This window comes from Equus caballus, chromosome 1 (genome assembly GCF_041296265.1).
Source record: "Equus caballus isolate H_3958 breed thoroughbred chromosome 1, TB-T2T, whole genome shotgun sequence".
Taxonomy (NCBI): domain Eukaryota; kingdom Metazoa; phylum Chordata; class Mammalia; order Perissodactyla; family Equidae; genus Equus; species Equus caballus.
In genome coordinates, this window is record NC_091684.1 from 80,528,817 (window position 1) to 80,554,789 (window position 25,973).

The 25,973-nt window shown below is 68.6% G+C and overlaps 7 non-coding genes across 7 annotated transcripts; all 7 read left to right on the plus strand.

The window, feature by feature from the left end:
* Nucleotides 1-722: 722 nt before the first annotated feature.
* On the plus strand, nucleotides 723-841 carry LOC138919382 (5S ribosomal RNA). The gene has a single exon (XR_011429533.1). It is a non-coding gene; the product is annotated as a 5S ribosomal RNA (ribosomal RNA).
* Nucleotides 842-4,770: 3,929 nt separating this feature from the next.
* Nucleotides 4,771-4,889, plus strand: LOC138919168 (5S ribosomal RNA). The gene has a single exon (XR_011429146.1). It is a non-coding gene; the product is annotated as a 5S ribosomal RNA (ribosomal RNA).
* A 3,928-nt stretch (nucleotides 4,890-8,817) lies between these two features.
* LOC138919173 (5S ribosomal RNA) lies at nucleotides 8,818-8,936 on the plus strand. Its single transcript, XR_011429149.1, has one exon. It is a non-coding gene; the product is annotated as a 5S ribosomal RNA (ribosomal RNA).
* Nucleotides 8,937-12,864: 3,928 nt separating this feature from the next.
* Nucleotides 12,865-12,983, plus strand: LOC138919404 (5S ribosomal RNA). Its single transcript, XR_011429562.1, has one exon. It is a non-coding gene; the product is annotated as a 5S ribosomal RNA (ribosomal RNA).
* Nucleotides 12,984-16,918: 3,935 nt separating this feature from the next.
* LOC138919422 (5S ribosomal RNA) lies at nucleotides 16,919-17,037 on the plus strand. The gene has a single exon (XR_011429584.1). It is a non-coding gene; the product is annotated as a 5S ribosomal RNA (ribosomal RNA).
* Nucleotides 17,038-20,973: 3,936 nt separating this feature from the next.
* Nucleotides 20,974-21,092, plus strand: LOC138919443 (5S ribosomal RNA). The gene has a single exon (XR_011429606.1). It is a non-coding gene; the product is annotated as a 5S ribosomal RNA (ribosomal RNA).
* A 3,935-nt stretch (nucleotides 21,093-25,027) lies between these two features.
* On the plus strand, nucleotides 25,028-25,146 carry LOC138919455 (5S ribosomal RNA). The gene has a single exon (XR_011429655.1). It is a non-coding gene; the product is annotated as a 5S ribosomal RNA (ribosomal RNA).
* The last annotated feature ends 827 nt before the right edge of the window (nucleotides 25,147-25,973 follow it).

The following is a 25,973-nucleotide window of genomic DNA, read 5'->3' on the forward strand; positions in this document are numbered from 1 at the left end:
TCCGGGTCCCGTGGGCGGGGCGCGGGGCGGGGCGGGGAAGGGTGGCCCGCCCTGGTCTCCCCGCGCCCCGCCGCCCGCCCCGGAGGGGTTTCCGGTGATGCCCTCTGGTCGCGCCGGTGGCTCCAGCTGGATTTGGGCAAGTTGGGGCCGGGCCGGAGCGGCGGCCGCCGGGGGTTGTTGGGCCCGGGTTCGTTGGGAGGCGCCTCGGGCCGGAGGGGCCTCGCCGGCCCGGGGCCCCGACGCGCTGACGCGCCGACGCGCCGACGCGCCCGACGCCCCGGGCCACCTGTCCCCGAGCAGAGCAGCCGGATGTCCTGCGACCCGTCGCCGGGATGCGGGCGGACAGGAGGCCTGGAGCGTCCGGGGCCGGCTTGGGAGAGCGCCTAGACTTGCGCCCCGCCCGCCCACAGTCCCCGGGGTGCCCGAGGCCTCCCGCGCCCTGGGCGGGCGGCAGGGCAGGGCAGGGCAGGGCAGGGCAGGGCAGGGCAGGGTTTGGCTGGCCGCGGCGGCGGCGGCGGCGGCGGCGGCGGCGGCGGCGGGAGGCAGTGGCAGGCAGGCGGCAGGCGGCGGAGCGCGGGGCGCAGGGGACGCGGGCGGCCGGTGCGCGTCACAGGGGCTCGGGCGCGCGCGTCACAGACGCCAGGCGACGGCGCGTCACAGGGGCCAGGCGACAGCGCGCGCGCGCGCGAGGCTTCTTAGGGGCGCCGGCGGCAGCCGCCAGCGTCTACGGCCATACCACCCTGAACGCGCCCGATCTCGTCTGATCTCGGAAGCTAAGCAGGGTCGGGCCTGGTTAGTACTTGGATGGGAGACCGCCTGGGAATACCGGGTGCTGTAGGCTTTTGCCTCCCGCCGCCTCCCTCTCCTTTTGCGCCCCCCCCAACGGCCCCAGCGCCGCTCCCTCCACGCTCCTCCCGCCCCTCCTCCCTCCTCACCGGTCGCCCCATCGCCCCGCCACGCCCCCACCGCTGTCCAGCCGCGCGAGTGCCCCGCGGCCGCGGCCACCGCCGCCGCCACCGCCGCCGCCGCCGCCCAGCCCTTCCACCTCGCGGCCCCACGGGAACCCAGGGCCAACCGGGGCCGGCCCCGCGTGGCCGTGCCCCCGACGCCGCCCTCGTCCGGCGGGCTCCCTCTGTCCTCGGCGGCCTCTTCCCACCCGCCAGGCTCCTGAGAGACCCTAGCGGTCCACTCGGCCGGCGCGGCACCCAAGCAGTTGGTCGAGTCGTGGTGTGCGATGGAACGGATCCCGCTCCGGGCTGCGGAGGCCCGGACAGCTTCAGCAAGCTGCCAGCAGCCCCTCCGTCTTCCAGAGCCCATCTAGGAAAGACCCCGGGTCAGGCCTCTCCAAACAGCACCTACAGAAGGACGGGGCCCACTGGGCTCGAGAGGAGCCTTCCGGGCCTGGCCATCCATCCCAAGCGGGACGGCTTCTGGATTTTCTGATGCCTGCGCCGTGTGTCAGCTTCTCCAAGTCGGTACCTGGCTGTCCTTGATACCGTCGTTCGCGAGAAACCCTCGTTTCCGCACCGGAGTTGGTACGGGTCCTTTTGTGTTGTCTTTCCTTAAAGACGTCCCCTTCCCCAAGTGTCTAAGTTTCAAGCGCCTCCCCCCGCTCCCCGGCTGGGATGCAACTCCGTCTCCGTCTTCGCTTTTGTCTTTTGGGGGGGGGGGGGGTCCTGCCTTCGTTTGAAAGGTCGGTGTCTGGCTCCTCGTGGATCCCTTGCATCCGTTTTGATTCTGAACAGACTGGATGGAAGGATTAGGAATCTTGCTGCGCTGGCCCAGGGTTTTGGTGTCCCCTCACTCAGGTGCCTCACTCTGTCCTGCCCCCCTCCTGGCCTCTGTCTGCCAGAGGGAGTGGACGAGTCCCCCGAGAGGACATTTCCGTCCTCAGCGGCCAGCCCTTCCTGGCTCCTTGGCTTGAGCTTTCATATCGTGCGGCTCGGGCAGCTTTGAAAGTCTGCTCTTCCCCTGCCTGTGTCCGCGCAGACTATCGCGGAAAGGGGATCCGGGAAAGCGGGAGGGGAGTTTGCTCCAGGGGAGGAGAGCGGGGATGACAGGGAGGAGGAGAGGGGAGACTTGCCTCAGATCGCACGGACTTTTACATTTTCAAGGGGGGAATTCATCAAGGTAAGCCGTCTCTTCCCCACCGCAGACAGAAAGCAATAGTTGCTCGCTGTGGAGAAGCTGGGACATGCGGGCAGAGCAGGAAGAGAGGACCTCAACCTCCATCCTCTCACCGTTCAGCAATCATCCTGGGAGCGAATATCCTCGTGTTTCCCTTTTCCCGTGGGCCCCACTTTCCCTGCCAGAGCAGACCCAGGGCACCTGTGGCCTGCTTCCTGCTTGCCCGGGATGGCGGGGTGGCGGGGCGGGGCGGGCCGCGCGTCGCTCCCTGCAGGGTAGCGCCCTGGGTGGTTCTGGTTCCGACGGCTCCCCCAATCTGACCTCCGATGAGCGTGTTCTGCTGGGAGAACTGGGGCTGTGTCTCCGTAAGTTTCCCGGAGTGCGGGCCCGGAGGCTTGGTCTCAAACGAAGGCTCGGCAGCAAGGGCCGCCGTTCCTGCGAGGGACTCGCCCTCCCTGAGCGGCAGTTGCCTCATCTGGTTGGAAAGGGGGTCCTGTTAGTGCCTCGTCGGTGGCGTTGTTGCGAGCGCGGAAGCGGGAGCACGGAGCACACCGCTCAGCACGGAGCGCGGCACTGGTTGGTGCGCGCTCATCGTCTGCCGTCCTTCCCTGTGAGCATAGTGCTTTCCGCCGACATTCGCCCGGCACCTGCGGGCCGCGTGCCTGCTTGGGGCCGGACCCAGCAGCCGAGGACGCAGGTGCCAAAATCTCTGCCTTTGGGGGAGTTCGCCGCCTCGTGCCTGGGACGGGAGGACCGACGGCAGACCAACACGTCCCGACGAGAGGCGGCGTCCCCGACGACGGGACGCGGTGCCGTGGGAAATGGAGAGCCTGGCACAGCCGAGGTCCTGGTCAGACATGCGTTGATGGCGTCGCTCTCTTTCCCCCAGCCCGCCCCCCGCCCCCCACCCCGGCCCCCCGGCCCTTTCCTCTCCCTCGCGTCCCGAGGTCCCCTTTCCAACGGGATCCAAGAACGCCCACAGGGCCCAAACTCTTGAGATGGGCAGTGCAGACATCGTGCACTGGATCCCGGGTGGACGACGGGAGAGGGCTGCGGCCCAGAACCCTGAAGCCCAGAGGTCTCGGGACGGGGATACCGGTGACGTCGGGAGGCACCAACGGGTGTTCCGACGTGCGTTTCCCTCCCCGTAATCACACCGTGGCGCTCATCCGTCCATCCTCGGCGTGCTAGCCATCTTGGTAAAACTAAGGAGACTTAACGGGTGAGCTAACCTGTGGGAGACCCTGGGTAATGTCCCTACCTGCGCTCGAGCAGACTGTGGACGCTGTGGTCGTCGGGGAGGGGGTTCTGTACGTCTGGTAGATTGCGTTGGTTTCTCGGGCGAAGTTCTCCGTGTCCTGACTTTTCTGGCTGCTCGTTCTGTCAACTCAGGAAGTCCGGGGGCGCCCCGCAGAAAGAGGAAAAGAGCCAGAACGAAGAGGCGAAGAGAGAAGGAAAGAAACACACAAACACGCACGCGCACACAAAAACGCGCACACACAGAGCGAGAGCGAGAGCGAGAGCGAGAGCGAGAGCGAGCCCGAGCCCGGCTGCCTGTCCGTGGCTCCTGGGCGTCCGGGTCGCGGGACAGGGATCCCAGGAGCGCTGCACTCCTGAGACCCTGTCTGCACGTCCCAGGGCCCCAGGGGTGATCGCCAGCCCCAGGGCCCCCGCCTCCTTGCCCGGGCCCAGCTCAAGCACCACCGCCCTCCTGTGGGGAAGCTGCCTCTTGGGCAGGGCCTCTCTGTGTCAGCGTGAGCGTCTGTGTGTCTGTCCCGGGGGGTGTCTGTCTGGGTCCGTGTCTCGGATCCTCTCAATCTCTCTGTCTCTGCCTCTGTCTCTGTCTCTGTCTCTGTGTCTCTCAGGTCGGTCAGTCAGGAGCTGTCCAGGGTGGCCGCGGGGCCTGGGGTTGAGGGCGCGGTCCGGGTCCCGTGGGCGGGGCGCGGGGCGGGGCGGGGAAGGGTGGCCCGCCCTGGTCTCCCCGCGCCCCGCCGCCCGCCCCGGAGGGGTTTCCGGTGATGCCCTCTGGTCGCGCCGGTGGCTCCAGCTGGATTTGGGCAAGTTGGGGCCGGGCCGGAGCGGCGGCCGCCGGGGGTTGTTGGGCCCGGGTTCGTTGGGAGGCGCCTCGGGCCGGAGGGGCCTCGCCGGCCCGGGGCCCCGACGCGCTGACGCGCCGACGCGCCGACGCGCCCGACGCCCCGGGCCACCTGTCCCCGAGCAGAGCAGCCGGATGTCCTGCGACCCGTCGCCGGGATGCGGGCGGACAGGAGGCCTGGAGCGTCCGGGGCCGGCTTGGGAGAGCGCCTAGACTTGCGCCCCGCCCGCCCACAGTCCCCGGGGTGCCCGAGGCCTCCCGCGCCCTGGGCGGGCGGCAGGGCAGGGCAGGGCAGGGCAGGGCAGGGCAGGGCAGGGTTTGGCTGGCCGCGGCGGCGGCGGCGGCGGCGGCGGCGGCGGCGGCGGGAGGCAGTGGCAGGCAGGCGGCAGGCGGCGGAGCGCGGGGCGCAGGGGACGCGGGCGGCCGGTGCGCGTCACAGGGGCTCGGGCGCGCGCGTCACAGACGCCAGGCGACGGCGCGTCACAGGGGCCAGGCGACAGCGCGCGCGCGCGCGAGGCTTCTTAGGGGCGCCGGCGGCAGCCGCCAGCGTCTACGGCCATACCACCCTGAACGCGCCCGATCTCGTCTGATCTCGGAAGCTAAGCAGGGTCGGGCCTGGTTAGGACTTGGATGGGAGACCGCCTGGGAATACCGGGTGCTGTAGGCTTTTGCCTCCCGCCGCCTCCCTCTCCTTTTGCGCCCCCCCCAACGGCCCCAGCGCCGCTCCCTCCACGCTCCTCCCGCCCCTCCTCCCTCCTCACCGGTCGCCCCATCGCCCCGCCACGCCCCCACCGCTGTCCAGCCGCGCGAGTGCCCCGCGGCCGCGGCCACCGCCGCCGCCACCGCCGCCGCCGCCGCCCAGCCCTTCCACCTCGCGGCCCCACGGGAACCCAGGGCCAACCGGGGCCGGCCCCGCGTGGCCGTGCCCCCGACGCCGCCCTCGTCCGGCGGGCTCCCTCTGTCCTCGGCGGCCTCTTCCCACCCGCCAGGCTCCTGAGAGACCCTAGCGGTCCACTCGGCCGGCGCGGCACCCAAGCAGTTGGTCGAGTCGTGGTGTGCGATGGAACGGATCCCGCTCCGGGCTGCGGAGGCCCGGACAGCTTCAGCAAGCTGCCAGCAGCCCCTCCGTCTTCCAGAGCCCATCTAGGAAAGACCCCGGGTCAGGCCTCTCCAAACAGCACCTACAGAAGGACGGGGCCCACTGGGCTCGAGAGGAGCCTTCCGGGCCTGGCCATCCATCCCAAGCGGGACGGCTTCTGGATTTTCTGATGCCTGCGCCGTGTGTCAGCTTCTCCAAGTCGGTACCTGGCTGTCCTTGATACCGTCGTTCGCGAGAAACCCTCGTTTCCGCACCGGAGTTGGTACGGGTCCTTTTGTGTTGTCTTTCCTTAAAGACGTCCCCTTCCCCAAGTGTCTAAGTTTCAAGCGCCTCCCCCCGCTCCCCGGCTGGGATGCAACTCCGTCTCCGTCTTCGCTTTTGTCTTTTGGGGGGGGGGGGGTCCTGCCTTCGTTTGAAAGGTCGGTGTCTGGCTCCTCGTGGATCCCTTGCATCCGTTTTGATTCTGAACAGACTGGATGGAAGGATTAGGAATCTTGCTGCGCTGGCCCAGGGTTTTGGTGTCCCCTCACTCAGGTGCCTCACTCTGTCCTGCCCCCCTCCTGGCCTCTGTCTGCCAGAGGGAGTGGACGAGTCCCCCGAGAGGACATTTCCGTCCTCAGCGGCCAGCCCTTCCTGGCTCCTTGGCTTGAGCTTTCATATCGTGCGGCTCGGGCAGCTTTGAAAGTCTGCTCTTCCCCTGCCTGTGTCCGCGCAGACTATCGCGGAAAGGGGATCCGGGAAAGCGGGAGGGGAGTTTGCTCCAGGGGAGGAGAGCGGGGATGACAGGGAGGAGGAGAGGGGAGACTTGCCTCAGATCGCACGGACTTTTACATTTTCAAGGGGGGAATTCATCAAGGTAAGCCGTCTCTTCCCCACCGCAGACAGAAAGCAATAGTTGCTCGCTGTGGAGAAGCTGGGACATGCGGGCAGAGCAGGAAGAGAGGACCTCAACCTCCATCCTCTCACCATTCAGCAATCATCCTGGGAGCGAATATCCTCGTGTTTCCCTTTTCCCGTGGGCCCCACTTTCCCTGCCAGAGCAGACCCAGGGCACCTGTGGCCTGCTTCCTGCTTGCCCGGGATGGCGGGGTGGCGGGGCGGGGCGGGCCGCGCGTCGCTCCCTGCAGGGTAGCGCCCTGGGTGGTTCTGGTTCCGACGGCTCCCCCAATCTGACCTCCGATGAGCGTGTTCTGCTGGGAGAACTGGGGCTGTGTCTCCGTAAGTTTCCCGGAGTGCGGGCCCGGAGGCTTGGTCTCAAACGAAGGCTCGGCAGCAAGGGCCGCCGTTCCTGCGAGGGACTCGCCCTCCCTGAGCGGCAGTTGCCTCATCTGGTTGGAAAGGGGGTCCTGTTAGTGCCTCGTCGGTGGCGTTGTTGCGAGCGCGGAAGCGGGAGCACGGAGCACACCGCTCAGCACGGAGCGCGGCACTGGTTGGTGCGCGCTCATCGTCTGCCGTCCTTCCCTGTGAGCATAGTGCTTTCCGCCGACATTCGCCCGGCACCTGCGGGCCGCGTGCCTGCTTGGGGCCGGACCCAGCAGCCGAGGACGCAGGTGCCAAAATCTCTGCCTTTGGGGGAGTTCGCCGCCTCGTGCCTGGGACGGGAGGACCGACGGCAGACCAACACGTCCCGACGAGAGGCGGCGTCCCCGACGACGGGACGCGGTGCCGTGGGAAATGGAGAGCCTGGCACAGCCGAGGTCCTGGTCAGACATGCGTTGATGGCGTCGCTCTCTTTCCCCCAGCCCGCCCCCCGCCCCCCACCCCGGCCCCCCGGCCCTTTCCTCTCCCTCGCGTCCCGAGGTCCCCTTTCCAACGGGATCCAAGAACGCCCACAGGGCCCAAACTCTTGAGATGGGCAGTGCAGACATCGTGCACTGGATCCCGGGTGGACGACGGGAGAGGGCTGCGGCCCAGAACCCTGAAGCCCAGAGGTCTCGGGACGGGGATACCGGTGACGTCGGGAGGCACCAACGGGTGTTCCGACGTGCGTTTCCCTCCCCGTAATCACACCGTGGCGCTCATCCGTCCATCCTCGGCGTGCTAGCCATCTTGGTAAAACTAAGGAGACTTAACGGGTGAGCTAACCTGTGGGAGACCCTGGGTAATGTCCCTACCTGCGCTCGAGCAGACTGTGGACGCTGTGGTCGTCGGGGAGGGGGTTCTGTACGTCTGGTAGATTGCGTTGGTTTCTCGGGCGAAGTTCTCCGTGTCCTGACTTTTCTGGCTGCTCGTTCTGTCAACTCAGGAAGTCCGGGGGCGCCCCGCAGAAAGAGGAAAAGAGCCAGAACGAAGAGGCGAAGAGAGAAGGAAAGAAACACACAAACACGCACGCGCACACAAAAACGCGCACACACAGAGCGAGAGCGAGAGCGAGAGCGAGAGCGAGAGCGAGCCCGAGCCCGGCTGCCTGTCCGTGGCTCCTGGGCGTCCGGGTCGCGGGACAGGGATCCCAGGAGCGCTGCACTCCTGAGACCCTGTCTGCACGTCCCAGGGCCCCAGGGGTGATCGCCAGCCCCAGGGCCCCCGCCTCCTTGCCCGGGCCCAGCTCAAGCACCACCGCCCTCCTGTGGGGAAGCTGCCTCTTGGGCAGGGCCTCTCTGTGTCAGCGTGAGCGTCTGTGTGTCTGTCCCGGGGGGTGTCTGTCTGGGTCCGTGTCTCGGATCCTCTCAATCTCTCTGTCTCTGCCTCTGTCTCTGTCTCTGTCTCTGTGTCTCTCAGGTCGGTCAGTCAGGAGCTGTCCAGGGTGGCCGCGGGGCCTGGGGTTGAGGGCGCGGTCCGGGTCCCGTGGGCGGGGCGCGGGGCGGGGCGGGGAAGGGTGGCCCGCCCTGGTCTCCCCGCGCCCCGCCGCCCGCCCCGGAGGGGTTTCCGGTGATGCCCTCTGGTCGCGCCGGTGGCTCCAGCTGGATTTGGGCAAGTTGGGGCCGGGCCGGAGCGGCGGCCGCCGGGGGTTGTTGGGCCCGGGTTCGTTGGGAGGCGCCTCGGGCCGGAGGGGCCTCGCCGGCCCGGGGCCCCGACGCGCTGACGCGCCGACGCGCCGACGCGCCCGACGCCCCGGGCCACCTGTCCCCGAGCAGAGCAGCCGGATGTCCTGCGACCCGTCGCCGGGATGCGGGCGGACAGGAGGCCTGGAGCGTCCGGGGCCGGCTTGGGAGAGCGCCTAGACTTGCGCCCCGCCCGCCCACAGTCCCCGGGGTGCCCGAGGCCTCCCGCGCCCTGGGCGGGCGGCAGGGCAGGGCAGGGCAGGGCAGGGCAGGGCAGGGCAGGGTTTGGCTGGCCGCGGCGGCGGCGGCGGCGGCGGCGGCGGCGGCGGCGGGAGGCAGTGGCAGGCAGGCGGCAGGCGGCGGAGCGCGGGGCGCAGGGGACGCGGGCGGCCGGTGCGCGTCACAGGGGCTCGGGCGCGCGCGTCACAGACGCCAGGCGACGGCGCGTCACAGGGGCCAGGCGACAGCGCGCGCGCGCGCGAGGCTTCTTAGGGGCGCCGGCGGCAGCCGCCAGCGTCTACGGCCATACCACCCTGAACGCGCCCGATCTCGTCTGATCTCGGAAGCTAAGCAGGGTCGGGCCTGGTTAGGACTTGGATGGGAGACCGCCTGGGAATACCGGGTGCTGTAGGCTTTTGCCTCCCGCCGCCTCCCTCTCCTTTTGCGCCCCCCCCAACGGCCCCAGCGCCGCTCCCTCCACGCTCCTCCCGCCCCTCCTCCCTCCTCACCGGTCGCCCCATCGCCCCGCCACGCCCCCACCGCTGTCCAGCCGCGCGAGTGCCCCGCGGCCGCGGCCACCGCCGCCGCCACCGCCGCCGCCGCCGCCCAGCCCTTCCACCTCGCGGCCCCACGGGAACCCAGGGCCAACCGGGGCCGGCCCCGCGTGGCCGTGCCCCCGACGCCGCCCTCGTCCGGCGGGCTCCCTCTGTCCTCGGCGGCCTCTTCCCACCCGCCAGGCTCCTGAGAGACCCTAGCGGTCCACTCGGCCGGCGCGGCACCCAAGCAGTTGGTCGAGTCGTGGTGTGCGATGGAACGGATCCCGCTCCGGGCTGCGGAGGCCCGGACAGCTTCAGCAAGCTGCCAGCAGCCCCTCCGTCTTCCAGAGCCCATCTAGGAAAGACCCCGGGTCAGGCCTCTCCAAACAGCACCTACAGAAGGACGGGGCCCACTGGGCTCGAGAGGAGCCTTCCGGGCCTGGCCATCCATCCCAAGCGGGACGGCTTCTGGATTTTCTGATGCCTGCGCCGTGTGTCAGCTTCTCCAAGTCGGTACCTGGCTGTCCTTGATACCGTCGTTCGCGAGAAACCCTCGTTTCCGCACCGGAGTTGGTACGGGTCCTTTTGTGTTGTCTTTCCTTAAAGACGTCCCCTTCCCCAAGTGTCTAAGTTTCAAGCGCCTCCCCCCGCTCCCCGGCTGGGATGCAACTCCGTCTCCGTCTTCGCTTTTGTCTTTTGGGGGGGGGGGGGTCCTGCCTTCGTTTGAAAGGTCGGTGTCTGGCTCCTCGTGGATCCCTTGCATCCGTTTTGATTCTGAACAGACTGGATGGAAGGATTAGGAATCTTGCTGCGCTGGCCCAGGGTTTTGGTGTCCCCTCACTCAGGTGCCTCACTCTGTCCTGCCCCCCTCCTGGCCTCTGTCTGCCAGAGGGAGTGGACGAGTCCCCCGAGAGGACATTTCCGTCCTCAGCGGCCAGCCCTTCCTGGCTCCTTGGCTTGAGCTTTCATATCGTGCGGCTCGGGCAGCTTTGAAAGTCTGCTCTTCCCCTGCCTGTGTCCGCGCAGACTATCGCGGAAAGGGGATCCGGGAAAGCGGGAGGGGAGTTTGCTCCAGGGGAGGAGAGCGGGGATGACAGGGAGGAGGAGAGGGGAGACTTGCCTCAGATCGCACGGACTTTTACATTTTCAAGGGGGGAATTCATCAAGGTAAGCCGTCTCTTCCCCACCGCAGACAGAAAGCAATAGTTGCTCGCTGTGGAGAAGCTGGGACATGCGGGCAGAGCAGGAAGAGAGGACCTCAACCTCCATCCTCTCACCGTTCAGCAATCATCCTGGGAGCGAATATCCTCGTGTTTCCCTTTTCCCGTGGGCCCCACTTTCCCTGCCAGAGCAGACCCAGGGCACCTGTGGCCTGCTTCCTGCTTGCCCGGGATGGCGGGGTGGCGGGGCGGGGCGGGCCGCGCGTCGCTCCCTGCAGGGTAGCGCCCTGGGTGGTTCTGGTTCCGACGGCTCCCCCAATCTGACCTCCGATGAGCGTGTTCTGCTGGGAGAACTGGGGCTGTGTCTCCGTAAGTTTCCCGGAGTGCGGGCCCGGAGGCTTGGTCTCAAACGAAGGCTCGGCAGCAAGGGCCGCCGTTCCTGCGAGGGACTCGCCCTCCCTGAGCGGCAGTTGCCTCATCTGGTTGGAAAGGGGGTCCTGTTAGTGCCTCGTCGGTGGCGTTGTTGCGAGCGCGGAAGCGGGAGCACGGAGCACACCGCTCAGCACGGAGCGCGGCACTGGTTGGTGCGCGCTCATCGTCTGCCGTCCTTCCCTGTGAGCATAGTGCTTTCCGCCGACATTCGCCCGGCACCTGCGGGCCGCGTGCCTGCTTGGGGCCGGACCCAGCAGCCGAGGACGCAGGTGCCAAAATCTCTGCCTTTGGGGGAGTTCGCCGCCTCGTGCCTGGGACGGGAGGACCGATGGCAGACCAACACGTCCCGACGAGAGGCGGCGTCCCCGACGACGGGACGCGGTGCCGTGGGAAATGGAGAGCCTGGCACAGCCGAGGTCCTGGTCAGACATGCGTTGATGGCGTCGCTCTCTTTCCCCCAGCCCGCCCCCCGCCCCCCACCCCGGCCCCCCGGCCCTTTCCTCTCCCTCGCGTCCCGAGGTCCCCTTTCCAACGGGATCCAAGAACGCCCACAGGGCCCAAACTCTTGAGATGGGCAGTGCAGACATCGTGCACTGGATCCCGGGTGGACGACGGGAGAGGGCTGCGGCCCAGAACCCTGAAGCCCAGAGGTCTCGGGACGGGGATACCGGTGACGTCGGGAGGCACCAACGGGTGTTCGGACGTGCGTTTCCCTCCCCGTAATCACACCGTGGCGCTCATCCGTCCATCCTCGGCGTGCTAGCCATCTTGGTAAAACTAAGGAGACTTAACGGGTGAGCTAACCTGTGGGAGACCCTGGGTAATGTCCCTACCTGCGCTCGAGCAGACTGTGGACGCTGTGGTCGTCGGGGAGGGGGTTCTGTACGTCTGGTAGATTGCGTTGGTTTCTCGGGCGAAGTTCTCCGTGTCCTGACTTTTCTGGCTGCTCGTTCTGTCAACTCAGGAAGTCCGGGGGCGCCCCGCAGAAAGAGGAAAAGAGCCAGAACGAAGAGGCGAAGAGAGAAGGAAAGAAACACACAAACACGCACGCGCACACAAAAACGCGCACACACAGAGCGAGAGCGAGAGCGAGAGCGAGAGCGAGAGCGAGCCCGAGCCCGGCTGCCTGTCCGTGGCTCCTGGGCGTCCGGGTCGCGGGACAGGGATCCCAGGAGCGCTGCACTCCTGAGACCCTGTCTGCACGTCCCAGGGCCCCAGGGGTGATCGCCAGCCCCAGGGCCCCCGCCTCCTTGCCCGGGCCCAGCTCAAGCACCACCGCCCTCCTGTGGGGAAGCTGCCTCTTGGGCAGGGCCTCTCTGTGTCAGCGTGAGCGTCTGTGTGTCTGTCCCGGGGGGTGTCTGTCTGGGTCCGTGTCTCGGATCCTCTCAATCTCTCTGTCTCTGCCTCTGTCTCTGTCTCTGTCTCTGTGTCTCTCAGGTCGGTCAGTCAGGAGCTGTCCAGGGTGGCCGCGGGGCCTGGGGTTGAGGGCGCGGTCCGGGTCCCGTGGGCGGGGCGCGGGGCGGGGCGGGGAAGGGTGGCCCGCCCTGGTCTCCCCGCGCCCCGCCGCCCGCCCCGGAGGGGTTTCCGGTGATGCCCTCTGGTCGCGCCGGTGGCTCCAGCTGGATTTGGGCAAGTTGGGGCCGGGCCGGAGCGGCGGCCGCCGGGGGTTGTTGGGCCCGGGTTCGTTGGGAGGCGCCTCGGGCCGGAGGGGCCTCGCCGGCCCGGGGCCCCGACGCGCCGACGCGCCGACGCGCCGACGCGCCCGACGCCCCGGGCCACCTGTCCCCGAGCAGAGCAGCCGGATGTCCTGCGACCCGTCGCCGGGATGCGGGCGGACAGGAGGCCTGGAGCGTCCGGGGCCGGCTTGGGAGAGCGCCTAGACTTGCGCCCCGCCCGCCCACAGTCCCCGGGGTGCCCGAGGCCTCCCGCGCCCTGGGCGGGCGGCAGGGCAGGGCAGGGCAGGGCAGGGCAGGGCAGGGCAGGGTTTGGCTGGCCGCGGCGGCGGCGGCGGCGGCGGCGGCGGCGGCGGCGGGAGGCAGTGGCAGGCAGGCGGCAGGCGGCGGAGCGCGGGGCGCAGGGGACGCGGGCGGCCGGTGCGCGTCACAGGGGCTCGGGCGCGCGCGTCACAGACGCCAGGCGACGGCGCGTCACAGGGGCCAGGCGACAGCGCGCGCGCGCGCGAGGCTTCTTAGGGGCGCCGGCGGCAGCTGCCAGCGTCTACGGCCATACCACCCTGAACGCGCCCGATCTCGTCTGATCTCGGAAGCTAAGCAGGGTCGGGCCTGGTTAGTACTTGGATGGGAGACCGCCTGGGAATACCGGGTGCTGTAGGCTTTTGCCTCCCGCCGCCTCCCTCTCCTTTTGCGCCCCCCCCCCCGCCCCCCGGCCCCAGCGCCGCTCCCTCCACGCTCCTCCCGCCCCTCCTCCCTCCTCACCGGTCGCCCCATCGCCCCGCCACGCCCCCACCGCTGTCCAGCCGCGCGAGTGCCCCGCGGCCGCGGCCACCGCCGCCGCCGCCGCCGCCGCCGCCGCCCAGCCCTTCCACCTCGCGGCCCCACGGGAACCCAGGGCCAACCGGGGCCGGCCCCGCGTGGCCGTGCCCCCGACGCCGCCCTCGTCCGGCGGGCTCCCTCTGTCCTCGGCGGCCTCTTCCCACCCGCCAGGCTCCTGAGAGACCCTAGCGGTCCACTCGGCCGGCGCGGCACCCAAGCAGTTGGTCGAGTCGTGGTGTGCGATGGAACGGATCCCGCTCCGGGCTGCGGAGGCCCGGACAGCTTCAGCAAGCTGCCAGCAGCCCCTCCGTCTTCCAGAGCCCATCTAGGAAAGACCCCGGGTCAGGCCTCTCCAAACAGCACCTACAGAAGGACGGGGCCCACTGGGCTCGAGAGGAGCCTTCCGGGCCTGGCCATCCATCCCAAGCGGGACGGCTTCTGGATTTTCTGATGCCTGCGCCGTGTGTCAGCTTCTCCAAGTCGGTACCTGGCTGTCCTTGATACCGTCGTTCGCGAGAAACCCTCGTTTCCGCACCGGAGTTGGTACGGGTCCTTTTGTGTTGTCTTTCCTTAAAGACGTCCCCTTCCCCAAGTGTCTAAGTTTCAAGCGCCTCCCCCCGCTCCCCGGCTGGGATGCAACTCCGTCTCCGTCTTCGCTTTTGTCTTTTGGGGGGGGGGGGGTCCTGCCTTCGTTTGAAAGGTCGGTGTCTGGCTCCTCGTGGATCCCTTGCATCCGTTTTGATTCTGAACAGACTGGATGGAAGGATTAGGAATCTTGCTGCGCTGGCCCAGGGTTTTGGTGTCCCCTCACTCAGGTGCCTCACTCTGTCCTGCCCCCCTCCTGGCCTCTGTCTGCCAGAGGGAGTGGACGAGTCCCCCGAGAGGACATTTCCGTCCTCAGCGGCCAGCCCTTCCTGGCTCCTTGGCTTGAGCTTTCATATCGTGCGGCTCGGGCAGCTTTGAAAGTCTGCTCTTCCCCTGCCTGTGTCCGCGCAGACTATCGCGGAAAGGGGATCCGGGAAAGCGGGAGGGGAGTTTGCTCCAGGGGAGGAGAGCGGGGATGACAGGGAGGAGGAGAGGGGAGACTTGCCTCAGATCGCACGGACTTTTACATTTTCAAGGGGGGAATTCATCAAGGTAAGCCGTCTCTTCCCCACCGCAGACAGAAAGCAATAGTTGCTCGCTGTGGAGAAGCTGGGACATGCGGGCAGAGCAGGAAGAGAGGACCTCAACCTCCATCCTCTCACCGTTCAGCAATCATCCTGGGAGCGAATATCCTCGTGTTTCCCTTTTCCCGTGGGCCCCACTTTCCCTGCCAGAGCAGACCCAGGGCACCTGTGGCCTGCTTCCTGCTTGCCCGGGATGGCGGGGTGGCGGGGCGGGGCGGGCCGCGCGTCGCTCCCTGCAGGGTAGCGCCCTGGGTGGTTCTGGTTCCGACGGCTCCCCCAATCTGACCTCCGATGAGCGTGTTCTGCTGGGAGAACTGGGGCTGTGTCTCCGTAAGTTTCCCGGAGTGCGGGCCCGGAGGCTTGGTCTCAAACGAAGGCTCGGCAGCAAGGGCCGCCGTTCCTGCGAGGGACTCGCCCTCCCTGAGCGGCAGTTGCCTCATCTGGTTGGAAAGGGGGTCCTGTTAGTGCCTCGTCGGTGGCGTTGTTGCGAGCGCGGAAGCGGGAGCACGGAGCACACCGCTCAGCACGGAGCGCGGCACTGGTTGGTGCGCGCTCATCGTCTGCCGTCCTTCCCTGTGAGCATAGTGCTTTCCGCCGACATTCGCCCGGCACCTGCGGGCCGCGTGCCTGCTTGGGGCCGGACCCAGCAGCCGAGGACGCAGGTGCCAAAATCTCTGCCTTTGGGGGAGTTCGCCGCCTCGTGCCTGGGACGGGAGGACCGACGGCAGACCAACACGTCCCGACGAGAGGCGGCGTCCCCGACGACGGGACGCGGTGCCGTGGGAAATGGAGAGCCTGGCACAGCCGAGGTCCTGGTCAGACATGCGTTGATGGCGTCGCTCTCTTTCCCCCAGCCCGCCCCCCGCCCCCCACCCCGGCCCCCCGGCCCTTTCCTCTCCCTCGCGTCCCGAGGTCCCCTTTCCAACGGGATCCAAGAACGCCCACAGGGCCCAAACTCTTGAGATGGGCAGTGCAGACATCGTGCACTGGATCCCGGGTGGACGACGGGAGAGGGCTGCGGCCCAGAACCCTGAAGCCCAGAGGTCTCGGGACGGGGATACCGGTGACGTCGGGAGGCACCAACGGGTGTTCGGACGTGCGTTTCCCTCCCCGTAATCACACCGTGGCGCTCATCCGTCCATCCTCGGCGTGCTAGCCATCTTGGTAAAACTAAGGAGACTTAACGGGTGAGCTAACCTGTGGGAGACCCTGGGTAATGTCCCTACCTGCGCTCGAGCAGACTGTGGACGCTGTGGTCGTCGGGGAGGGGGTTCTGTACGTCTGGTAGATTGCGTTGGTTTCTCGGGCGAAGTTCTCCGTGTCCTGACTTTTCTGGCTGCTCGTTCTGTCAACTCAGGAAGTCCGGGGGCGCCCCGCAGAAAGAGGAAAAGAGCCAGAACGAAGAGGCGAAGAGAGAAGGAAAGAAACACACAAACACGCACGCGCACACAAAAACGCGCACACACAGAGCGAGAGCGAGAGCGAGAGCGAGAGCGAGAGCGAGCCCGAGCCCGGCTGCCTGTCCGTGGCTCCTGGGCGTCCGGGTCGCGGGACAGGGATCCCAGGAGCGCTGCACTCCTGAGACCCTGTCTGCACGTCCCAGGGCCCCAGGGGTGATCGCCAGCCCCAGGGCCCCCGCCTCCTTGCCCGGGCCCAGCTCAAGCACCACCGCCCTCCTGTGGGGAAGCTGCCTCTTGGGCAGGGCCTCTCTGTGTCAGCGTGAGCGTCTGTGTGTCTGTCCCGGGGGGTGTCTGTCTGGGTCCGTGTCTCGGATCCTCTCAATCTCTCTGTCTCTGCCTCTGTCTCTGTCTCTGTCTCTGTGTCTCTCAGGTCGGTCAGTCAGGAGCTGTCCAGGGTGGCCGCGGGGCCTGGGGTTGAGGGCGCGGTCCGGGTCCCGTGGGCGGGGCGCGGGGCGGGGCGGGGAAGGGTGGCCCGCCCTGGTCTCCCCGCGCCCCGCCGCCCGCCCCGGAGGGCTTTCCGGTGATGCCCTCTGGTCGCGCCGGTGGCTCCAGCTGGATTTGGGCAAGTTGGGGCCGGGCCGGAGCGGCGGCCGCCGGGGGTTGTTGGGCCCGGGTTCGTTGGGAGGCGCCTCGGGCCGGAGGGGCCTCGCCGGCCCGGGGCCCCGACGCGCCGACGCGCCGACGCGCCGACGCGCCCGACGCCCCGGGCCACCTGTCCCCGAGCAGAGCAGCCGGATGTCCTGCGACCCGTCGCCGGGATGCGGGCGGACAGGAGGCCTGGAGCGTCCGGGGCCGGCTTGGGAGAGCGCCTAGACTTGCGCCCCGCCCGCCCACAGTCCCCGGGGTGCCCGAGGCCTCCCGCGCCCTGGGCGGGCGGCAGGGCAGGGCAGGGCAGGGCAGGGCAGGGCAGGGCAGGGTTTGGCTGGCCGCGGCGGCGGCGGCGGCGGCGGCGGCGGCGGCGGCGGGAGGCAGTGGCAGGCAGGCGGCAGGCGGCGGAGCGCGGGGCGCAGGGGACGCGGGCGGCCGGTGCGCGTCACAGGGGCTCGGGCGCGCGCGTCACAGACGCCAGGCGACGGCGCGTCACAGGGGCCAGGCGACAGCGCGCGCGCGCGCGAGGCTTCTTAGGGGCGCCGGCGGCAGCCGCCAGCGTCTACGGCCATACCACCCTGAACGCGCCCGATCTCGTCTGATCTCGGAAGCTAAGCAGGGTCGGGCCTGGTTAGTACTTGGATGGGAGACCGCCTGGGAATACCGGGTGCTGTAGGCTTTTGCCTCCCGCCGCCTCCCTCTCCTTTTGCGCCCCCCCCCCCCGCCCCCCGGCCCCAGCGCCGCTCCCTCCACGCTCCTCCCGCCCCTCCTCCCTCCTCACCGGTCGCCCCATTGCCCCGCCACGCCCCCACCGCTGTCCAGCCGCGCGAGTGCCCCGCGGCCGCGGCCACCGCCGCCGCCGCCGCCGCCGCCGCCGCCCAGCCCTTCCACCTCGCGGCCCCACGGGAACCCAGGGCCAACCGGGGCCGGCCCCGCGTGGCCGTGCCCCCGACGCCGCCCTCGTCCGGCGGGCTCCCTCTGTCCTCGGCGGCCTCTTCCCACCCGCCAGGCTCCTGAGAGACCCTAGCGGTCCACTCGGCCGGCGCGGCACCCAAGCAGTTGGTCGAGTCGTGGTGTGCGATGGAACGGATCCCGCTCCGGGCTGCGGAGGCCCGGACAGCTTCAGCAAGCTGCCAGCAGCCCCTCCGTCTTCCAGAGCCCATCTAGGAAAGACCCCGGGTCAGGCCTCTCCAAACAGCACCTACAGAAGGACGGGGCCCACTGGGCTCGAGAGGAGCCTTCCGGGCCTGGCCATCCATCCCAAGCGGGACGGCTTCTGGATTTTCTGATGCCTGCGCCGTGTGTCAGCTTCTCCAAGTCGGTACCTGGCTGTCCTTGATACCGTCGTTCGCGAGAAACCCTCGTTTCCGCACCGGAGTTGGTACGGGTCCTTTTGTGTTGTCTTTCCTTAAAGACGTCCCCTTCCCCAAGTGTCTAAGTTTCAAGCGCCTCCCCCCGCTCCCCGGCTGGGATGCAACTCCGTCTCCGTCTTCGCTTTTGTCTTTTGGGGGGGGGGGGGTCCTGCCTTCGTTTGAAAGGTCGGTGTCTGGCTCCTCGTGGATCCCTTGCATCCGTTTTGATTCTGAACAGACTGGATGGAAGGATTAGGAATCTTGCTGCGCTGGCCCAGGGTTTTGGTGTCCCCTCACTCAGGTGCCTCACTCTGTCCTGCCCCCCTCCTGGCCTCTGTCTGCCAGAGGGAGTGGACGAGTCCCCCGAGAGGACATTTCCGTCCTCAGCGGCCAGCCCTTCCTGGCTCCTTGGCTTGAGCTTTCATATCGTGCGGCTCGGGCAGCTTTGAAAGTCTGCTCTTCCCCTGCCTGTGTCCGCGCAGACTATCGCGGAAAGGGGATCCGGGAAAGCGGGAGGGGAGTTTGCTCCAGGGGAGGAGAGCGGGGATGACAGGGAGGAGGAGAGGGGAGACTTGCCTCAGATCGCACGGACTTTTACATTTTCAAGGGGGGAATTCATCAAGGTAAGCCGTCTCTTCCCCACCGCAGACAGAAAGCAATAGTTGCTCGCTGTGGAGAAGCTGGGACATGCGGGCAGAGCAGGAAGAGAGGACCTCAACCTCCATCCTCTCACCGTTCAGCAATCATCCTGGGAGCGAATATCCTCGTGTTTCCCTTTTCCCGTGGGCCCCACTTTCCCTGCCAGAGCAGACCCAGGGCACCTGTGGCCTGCTTCCTGCTTGCCCGGGATGGCGGGGTGGCGGGGCGGGGCGGGCCGCGCGTCGCTCCCTGCAGGGTAGCGCCCTGGGTGGTTCTGGTTCCGACGGCTCCCCCAATCTGACCTCCGATGAGCGTGTTCTGCTGGGAGAACTGGGGCTGTGTCTCCGTAAGTTTCCCGGAGTGCGGGCCCGGAGGCTTGGTCTCAAACGAAGGCTCGGCAGCAAGGGCCGCCGTTCCTGCGAGGGACTCGCCCTCCCTGAGCGGCAGTTGCCTCATCTGGTTGGAAAGGGGGTCCTGTTAGTGCCTCGTCGGTGGCGTTGTTGCGAGCGCGGAAGCGGGAGCACGGAGCACACCGCTCAGCACGGAGCGCGGCACTGGTTGGTGCGCGCTCATCGTCTGCCGTCCTTCCCTGTGAGCATAGTGCTTTCCGCCGACATTCGCCCGGCACCTGCGGGCCGCGTGCCTGCTTGGGGCCGGACCCAGCAGCCGAGGACGCAGGTGCCAAAATCTCTGCCTTTGGGGGAGTTCGCCGCCTCGTGCCTGGGACGGGAGGACCGACGGCAGACCAACACGTCCCGACGAGAGGCGGCGTCCCCGACGACGGGACGCGGTGCCGTGGGAAATGGAGAGCCTGGCACAGCCGAGGTCCTGGTCAGACATGCGTTGATGGCGTCGCTCTCTTTCCCCCAGCCCGCCCCCCGCCCCCCACCCCGGCCCCCCGGCCCTTTCCTCTCCCTCGCGTCCCGAGGTCCCCTTTCCAACGGGATCCAAGAACGCCCACAGGGCCCAAACTCTTGAGATGGGCAGTGCAGACATCGTGCACTGGATCCCGGGTGGACGACGGGAGAGGGCTGCGGCCCAGAACCCTGAAGCCCAGAGGTCTCGGGACGGGGATACCGGTGACGTCGGGAGGCACCAACGGGTGTTCGGACGTGCGTTTCCCTCCCCGTAATCACACCGTGGCGCTCATCCGTCCATCCTCGGCGTGCTAGCCATCTTGGTAAAACTAAGGAGACTTAACGGGTGAGCTAACCTGTGGGAGACCCTGGGTAATGTCCCTACCTGCGCTCGAGCAGACTGTGGACGCTGTGGTCGTCGGGGAGGGGGTTCTGTACGTCTGGTAGATTGCGTTGGTTTCTCGGGCGAAGTTCTCCGTGTCCTGACTTTTCTGGCTGCTCGTTCTGTCAACTCAGGAAGTCCGGGGGCGCCCCGCAGAAAGAGGAAAAGAGCCAGAACGAAGAGGCGAAGAGAGAAGGAAAGAAACACACAAACACGCACGCGCACACAAAAACGCGCACACACAGAGCGAGAGCGAGAGCGAGAGCGAGAGCGAGAGCGAGCCCGAGCCCGGCTGCCTGTCCGTGGCTCCTGGGCGTCCGGGTCGCGGGACAGGGATCCCAGGAGCGCTGCACTCCTGAGACCCTGTCTGCACGTCCCAGGGCCCCAGGGGTGATCGCCAGCCCCAGGGCCCCCGCCTCCTTGCCCGGGCCCAGCTCAAGCACCACCGCCCTCCTGTGGGGAAGCTGCCTCTTGGGCAGGGCCTCTCTGTGTCAGCGTGAGCGTCTGTGTGTCTGTCCCGGGGGGTGTCTGTCTGGGTCCGTGTCTCGGATCCTCTCAATCTCTCTGTCTCTGCCTCTGTCTCTGTCTCTGTCTCTGTGTCTCTCAGGTCGGTCAGTCAGGAGCTGTCCAGGGTGGCCGCGGGGCCTGGGGTTGAGGGCGCGGTCCGGGTCCCGTGGGCGGGGCGCGGGGCGGGGCGGGGAAGGGTGGCCCGCCCTGGTCTCCCCGCGCCCCGCCGCCCGCCCCGGAGGGCTTTCCGGTGATGCCCTCTGGTCGCGCCGGTGGCTCCAGCTGGATTTGGGCAAGTTGGGGCCGGGCCGGAGCGGCGGCCGCCGGGGGTTGTTGGGCCCGGGTTCGTTGGGAGGCGCCTCGGGCCGGAGGGGCCTCGCCGGCCCGGGGCCCCGACGCGCCGACGCGCCGACGCGCCGACGCGCCCGACGCCCCGGGCCACCTGTCCCCGAGCAGAGCAGCCGGATGTCCTGCGACCCGTCGCCGGGATGCGGGCGGACAGGAGGCCTGGAGCGTCCGGGGCCGGCTTGGGAGAGCGCCTAGACTTGCGCCCCGCCCGCCCACAGTCCCCGGGGTGCCCGAGGCCTCCCGCGCCCTGGGCGGGCGGCAGGGCAGGGCAGGGCAGGGCAGGGCAGGGCAGGGCAGGGTTTGGCTGGCCGCGGCGGCGGCGGCGGCGGCGGCGGCGGCGGCGGCGGGAGGCAGTGGCAGGCAGGCGGCAGGCGGCGGAGCGCGGGGCGCAGGGGACGCGGGCGGCCGGTGCGCGTCACAGGGGCTCGGGCGCGCGCGTCACAGACGCCAGGCGACGGCGCGTCACAGGGGCCAGGCGACAGCGCGCGCGCGCGCGAGGCTTCTTAGGGGCGCCGGCGGCAGCTGCCAGCGTCTACGGCCATACCACCCTGAACGCGCCCGATCTCGTCTGATCTCGGAAGCTAAGCAGGGTCGGGCCTGGTTAGTACTTGGATGGGAGACCGCCTGGGAATACCGGGTGCTGTAGGCTTTTGCCTCCCGCCGCCTCCCTCTCCTTTTGCGCCCCCCCCCCCGCCCCCCGGCCCCAGCGCCGCTCCCTCCACGCTCCTCCCGCCCCTCCTCCCTCCTCACCGGTCGCCCCATCGCCCCGCCACGCCCCCACCGCTGTCCAGCCGCGCGAGTGCCCCGCGGCCGCGGCCACCGCCGCCGCCGCCGCCGCCGCCGCCGCCCAGCCCTTCCACCTCGCGGCCCCACGGGAACCCAGGGCCAACCGGGGCCGGCCCCGCGTGGCCGTGCCCCCGACGCCGCCCTCGTCCGGCGGGCTCCCTCTGTCCTCGGCGGCCTCTTCCCACCCGCCAGGCTCCTGAGAGACCCTAGCGGTCCACTCGGCCGGCGCGGCACCCAAGCAGTTGGTCGAGTCGTGGTGTGCGATGGAACGGATCCCGCTCCGGGCTGCGGAGGCCCGGACAGCTTCAGCAAGCTGCCAGCAGCCCCTCCGTCTTCCAGAGCCCATCTAGGAAAGACCCCGGGTCAGGCCTCTCCAAACAGCACCTACAGAAGGACGGGGCCCACTGGGCTCGAGAGGAGCCTTCCGGGCCTGGCCATCCATCCCAAGCGGGACGGCTTCTGGATTTTCTGATGCCTGCGCCGTGTGTCAGCTTCTCCAAGTCGGTACCTGGCTGTCCTTGATACCGTCGTTCGCGAGAAACCCTCGTTTCCGCACCGGAGTTGGTACGGGTCCTTTTGTGTTGTCTTTCCTTAAAGACGTCCCCTTCCCCAAGTGTCTAAGTTTCAAGCGCCTCCCCCCGCTCCCCGGCTGGGATGCAACTCCGTCTCCGTCTTCGCTTTTGTCTTTTGGGGGGGGGGGGGTCCTGCCTTCGTTTGAAAGGTCGGTGTCTGGCTCCTCGTGGATCCCTTGCATCCGTTTTGATTCTGAACAGACTGGATGGAAGGATTAGGAATCTTGCTGCGCTGGCCCAGGGTTTTGGTGTCCCCTCACTCAGGTGCCTCACTCTGTCCTGCCCCCCTCCTGGCCTCTGTCTGCCAGAGGGAGTGGACGAGTCCCCCGAGAGGACATTTCCGTCCTCAGCGGCCAGCCCTTCCTGGCTCCTTGGCTTGAGCTTTCATATCGTGCGGCTCGGGCAGCTTTGAAAGTCTGCTCTTCCCCTGCCTGTGTCCGCGCAGACTATCGCGGAAAGGGGATCCGGGAAAGCGGGAGGGGAGTTTGCTCCAGGGGAGGAGAGCGGGGATGACAGGGAGGAGGAGAGGGGAGACTTGCCTCAGATCGCACGGACTTTTACATTTTCAAGGGGGGAATTCATCAAGGTAAGCCGTCTCTTCCCCACCGCAGACAGAAAGCAATAGTTGCTCGCTGTGGAGAAGCTGGGACATGCGGGCAGAGCAGGAAGAGAGGACCTCAACCTCCATCCTCTCACCGTTCAGCAATCATCCTGGGAGCGAATATCCTCGTGTTTCCCTTTTCCCGTGGGCCCCACTTTCCCTGCCAGAGCAGACCCAGGGCACCTGTGGCCTGCTTCCTGCTTGCCCGGGATGGCGGGGTGGCGGGGCGGGGCGGGCCGCGCGTCGCTCCCTGCAGGGTAGCGCCCTGGGTGGTTCTGGTTCCGACGGCTCCCCCAATCTGACCTCCGATGAGCGTGTTCTGCTGGGAGAACTGGGGCTGTGTCTCCGTAAGTTTCCCGGAGTGCGGGCCCGGAGGCTTGGTCTCAAACGAAGGCTCGGCAGCAAGGGCCGCCGTTCCTGCGAGGGACTCGCCCTCCCTGAGCGGCAGTTGCCTCATCTGGTTGGAAAGGGGGTCCTGTTAGTGCCTCGTCGGTGGCGTTGTTGCGAGCGCGGAAGCGGGAGCACGGAGCACACCGCTCAGCACGGAGCGCGGCACTGGTTGGTGCGCGCTCATCGTCTGCCGTCCTTCCCTGTGAGCATAGTGCTTTCCGCCGACATTCGCCCGGCACCTGCGGGCCGCGTGCCTGCTTGGGGCCGGACCCAGCAGCCGAGGACGCAGGTGCCAAAATCTCTGCCTTTGGGGGAGTTCGCCGCCTCGTGCCTGGGACGGGAGGACCGACGGCAGACCAACACGTCCCGACGAGAGGCGGCGTCCCCGACGACGGGACGCGGTGCCGTGGGAAATGGAGAGCCTGGCACAGCCGAGGTCCTGGTCAGACATGCGTTGATGGCGTCGCTCTCTTTCCCCCAGCCCGCCCCCCGCCCCCCACCCCGGCCCCCCGGCCCTTTCCTCTCCCTCGCGTCCCGAGGTCCCCTTTCCAACGGGATCCAAGAACGCCCACAGGGCCCAAACTCTTGAGATGGGCAGTGCAGACATCGTGCACTGGATCCCGGGTGGACGACGGGAGAGGGCTGCGGCCCAGAACCCTGAAGCCCAGAGGTCTCGGGACGGGGATACCGGTGACGTCGGGAGGCACCAACGGGTGTTCGGACGTGCGTTTCCCTCCCCGTAATCACACCGTGGCGCTCATCCGTCCATCCTCGGCGTGCTAGCCATCTTGGTAAAACTAAGGAGACTTAACGGGTGAGCTAACCTGTGGGAGACCCTGGGTAATGTCCCTACCTGCGCTCGAGCAGACTGTGGACGCTGTGGTCGTCGGGGAGGGGGTTCTGTACGTCTGGTAGATTGCGTTGGTTTCTCGGGCGAAGTTCTCCGTGTCCTGACTTTTCTGGCTGCTCGTTCTGTCAACTCAGGAAGTCCGGGGGCGCCCCGCAGAAAGAGGAAAAGAGCCAGAACGAAGAGGCGAAGAGAGAAGGAAAGAAACACACAAACACGCACGCGCACACAAAAACGCGCACACACAGAGCGAGAGCGAGAGCGAGAGCGAGAGCGAGAGCGAGCCCGAGCCCGGCTGCCTGTCCGTGGCTCCTGGGCGTCCGGGTCGCGGGACAGGGATCCCAGGAGCGCTGCACTCCTGAGACCCTGTCTGCACGTCCCAGGGCCCCAGGGGTGATCGCCAGCCCCAGGGCCCCCGCCTCCTTGCCCGGGCCCAGCTCAAGCACCACCGCCCTCCTGTGGGGAAGCTGCCTCTTGGGCAGGGCCTCTCTGTGTCAGCGTGAGCGTCTGTGTGTCTGTCCCGGGGGGTGTCTGTCTGGGTCCGTGTCTCGGATCCTCTCAATCTCTCTGTCTCTGCCTCTGTCTCTGTCTCTGTCTCTGTGTCTCTCAGGTCGGTCAGTCAGGAGCTGTCCAGGGTGGCCGCGGGGCCTGGGGTTGAGGGCGCGGTCCGGGTCCCGTGGGCGGGGCGCGGGGCGGGGCGGGGAAGGGTGGCCCGCCCTGGTCTCCCCGCGCCCCGCCGCCCGCCCCGGAGGGCTTTCCGGTGATGCCCTCTGGTCGCGCCGGTGGCTCCAGCTGGATTTGGGCAAGTTGGGGCCGGGCCGGAGCGGCGGCCGCCGGGGGTTGTTGGGCCCGGGTTCGTTGGGAGGCGCCTCGGGCCGGAGGGGCCTCGCCGGCCCGGGGCCCCGACGCGCCGACGCGCCGACGCGCCGACGCGCCCGACGCCCCGGGCCACCTGTCCCCGAGCAGAGCAGCCGGATGTCCTGCGACCCGTCGCCGGGATGCGGGCGGACAGGAGGCCTGGAGCGTCCGGGGCCGGCTTGGGAGAGCGCCTAGACTTGCGCCCCGCCCGCCCACAGTCCCCGGGGTGCCCGAGGCCTCCCGCGCCCTGGGCGGGCGGCAGGGCAGGGCAGGGCAGGGCAGGGCAGGGCAGGGCAGGGTTTGGCTGGCCGCGGCGGCGGCGGCGGCGGCGGCGGCGGCGGCGGCGGGAGGCAGTGGCAGGCAGGCGGCAGGCGGCGGAGCGCGGGGCGCAGGGGACGCGGGCGGCCGGTGCGCGTCACAGGGGCTCGGGCGCGCGCGTCACAGACGCCAGGCGACGGCGCGTCACAGGGGCCAGGCGACAGCGCGCGCGCGCGCGAGGCTTCTTAGGGGCGCCGGCGGCAGCTGCCAGCGTCTACGGCCATACCACCCTGAACGCGCCCGATCTCGTCTGATCTCGGAAGCTAAGCAGGGTCGGGCCTGGTTAGTACTTGGATGGGAGACCGCCTGGGAATACCGGGTGCTGTAGGCTTTTGCCTCCCGCCGCCTCCCTCTCCTTTTGCGCCCCCCCCCCCGCCCCCCGGCCCCAGCGCCGCTCCCTCCACGCTCCTCCCGCCCCTCCTCCCTCCTCACCGGTCGCCCCATCGCCCCGCCACGCCCCCACCGCTGTCCAGCCGCGCGAGTGCCCCGCGGCCGCGGCCACCGCCGCCGCCGCCGCCGCCGCCGCCGCCCAGCCCTTCCACCTCGCGGCCCCACGGGAACCCAGGGCCAACCGGGGCCGGCCCCGCGTGGCCGTGCCCCCGACGCCGCCCTCGTCCGGCGGGCTCCCTCTGTCCTCGGCGGCCTCTTCCCACCCGCCAGGCTCCTGAGAGACCCTAGCGGTCCACTCGGCCGGCGCGGCACCCAAGCAGTTGGTCGAGTCGTGGTGTGCGATGGAACGGATCCCGCTCCGGGCTGCGGAGGCCCGGACAGCTTCAGCAAGCTGCCAGCAGCCCCTCCGTCTTCCAGAGCCCATCTAGGAAAGACCCCGGGTCAGGCCTCTCCAAACAGCACCTACAGAAGGACGGGGCCCACTGGGCTCGAGAGGAGCCTTCCGGGCCTGGCCATCCATCCCAAGCGGGACGGCTTCTGGATTTTCTGATGCCTGCGCCGTGTGTCAGCTTCTCCAAGTCGGTACCTGGCTGTCCTTGATACCGTCGTTCGCGAGAAACCCTCGTTTCCGCACCGGAGTTGGTACGGGTCCTTTTGTGTTGTCTTTCCTTAAAGACGTCCCCTTCCCCAAGTGTCTAAGTTTCAAGCGCCTCCCCCCGCTCCCCGGCTGGGATGCAACTCCGTCTCCGTCTTCGCTTTTGTCTTTTG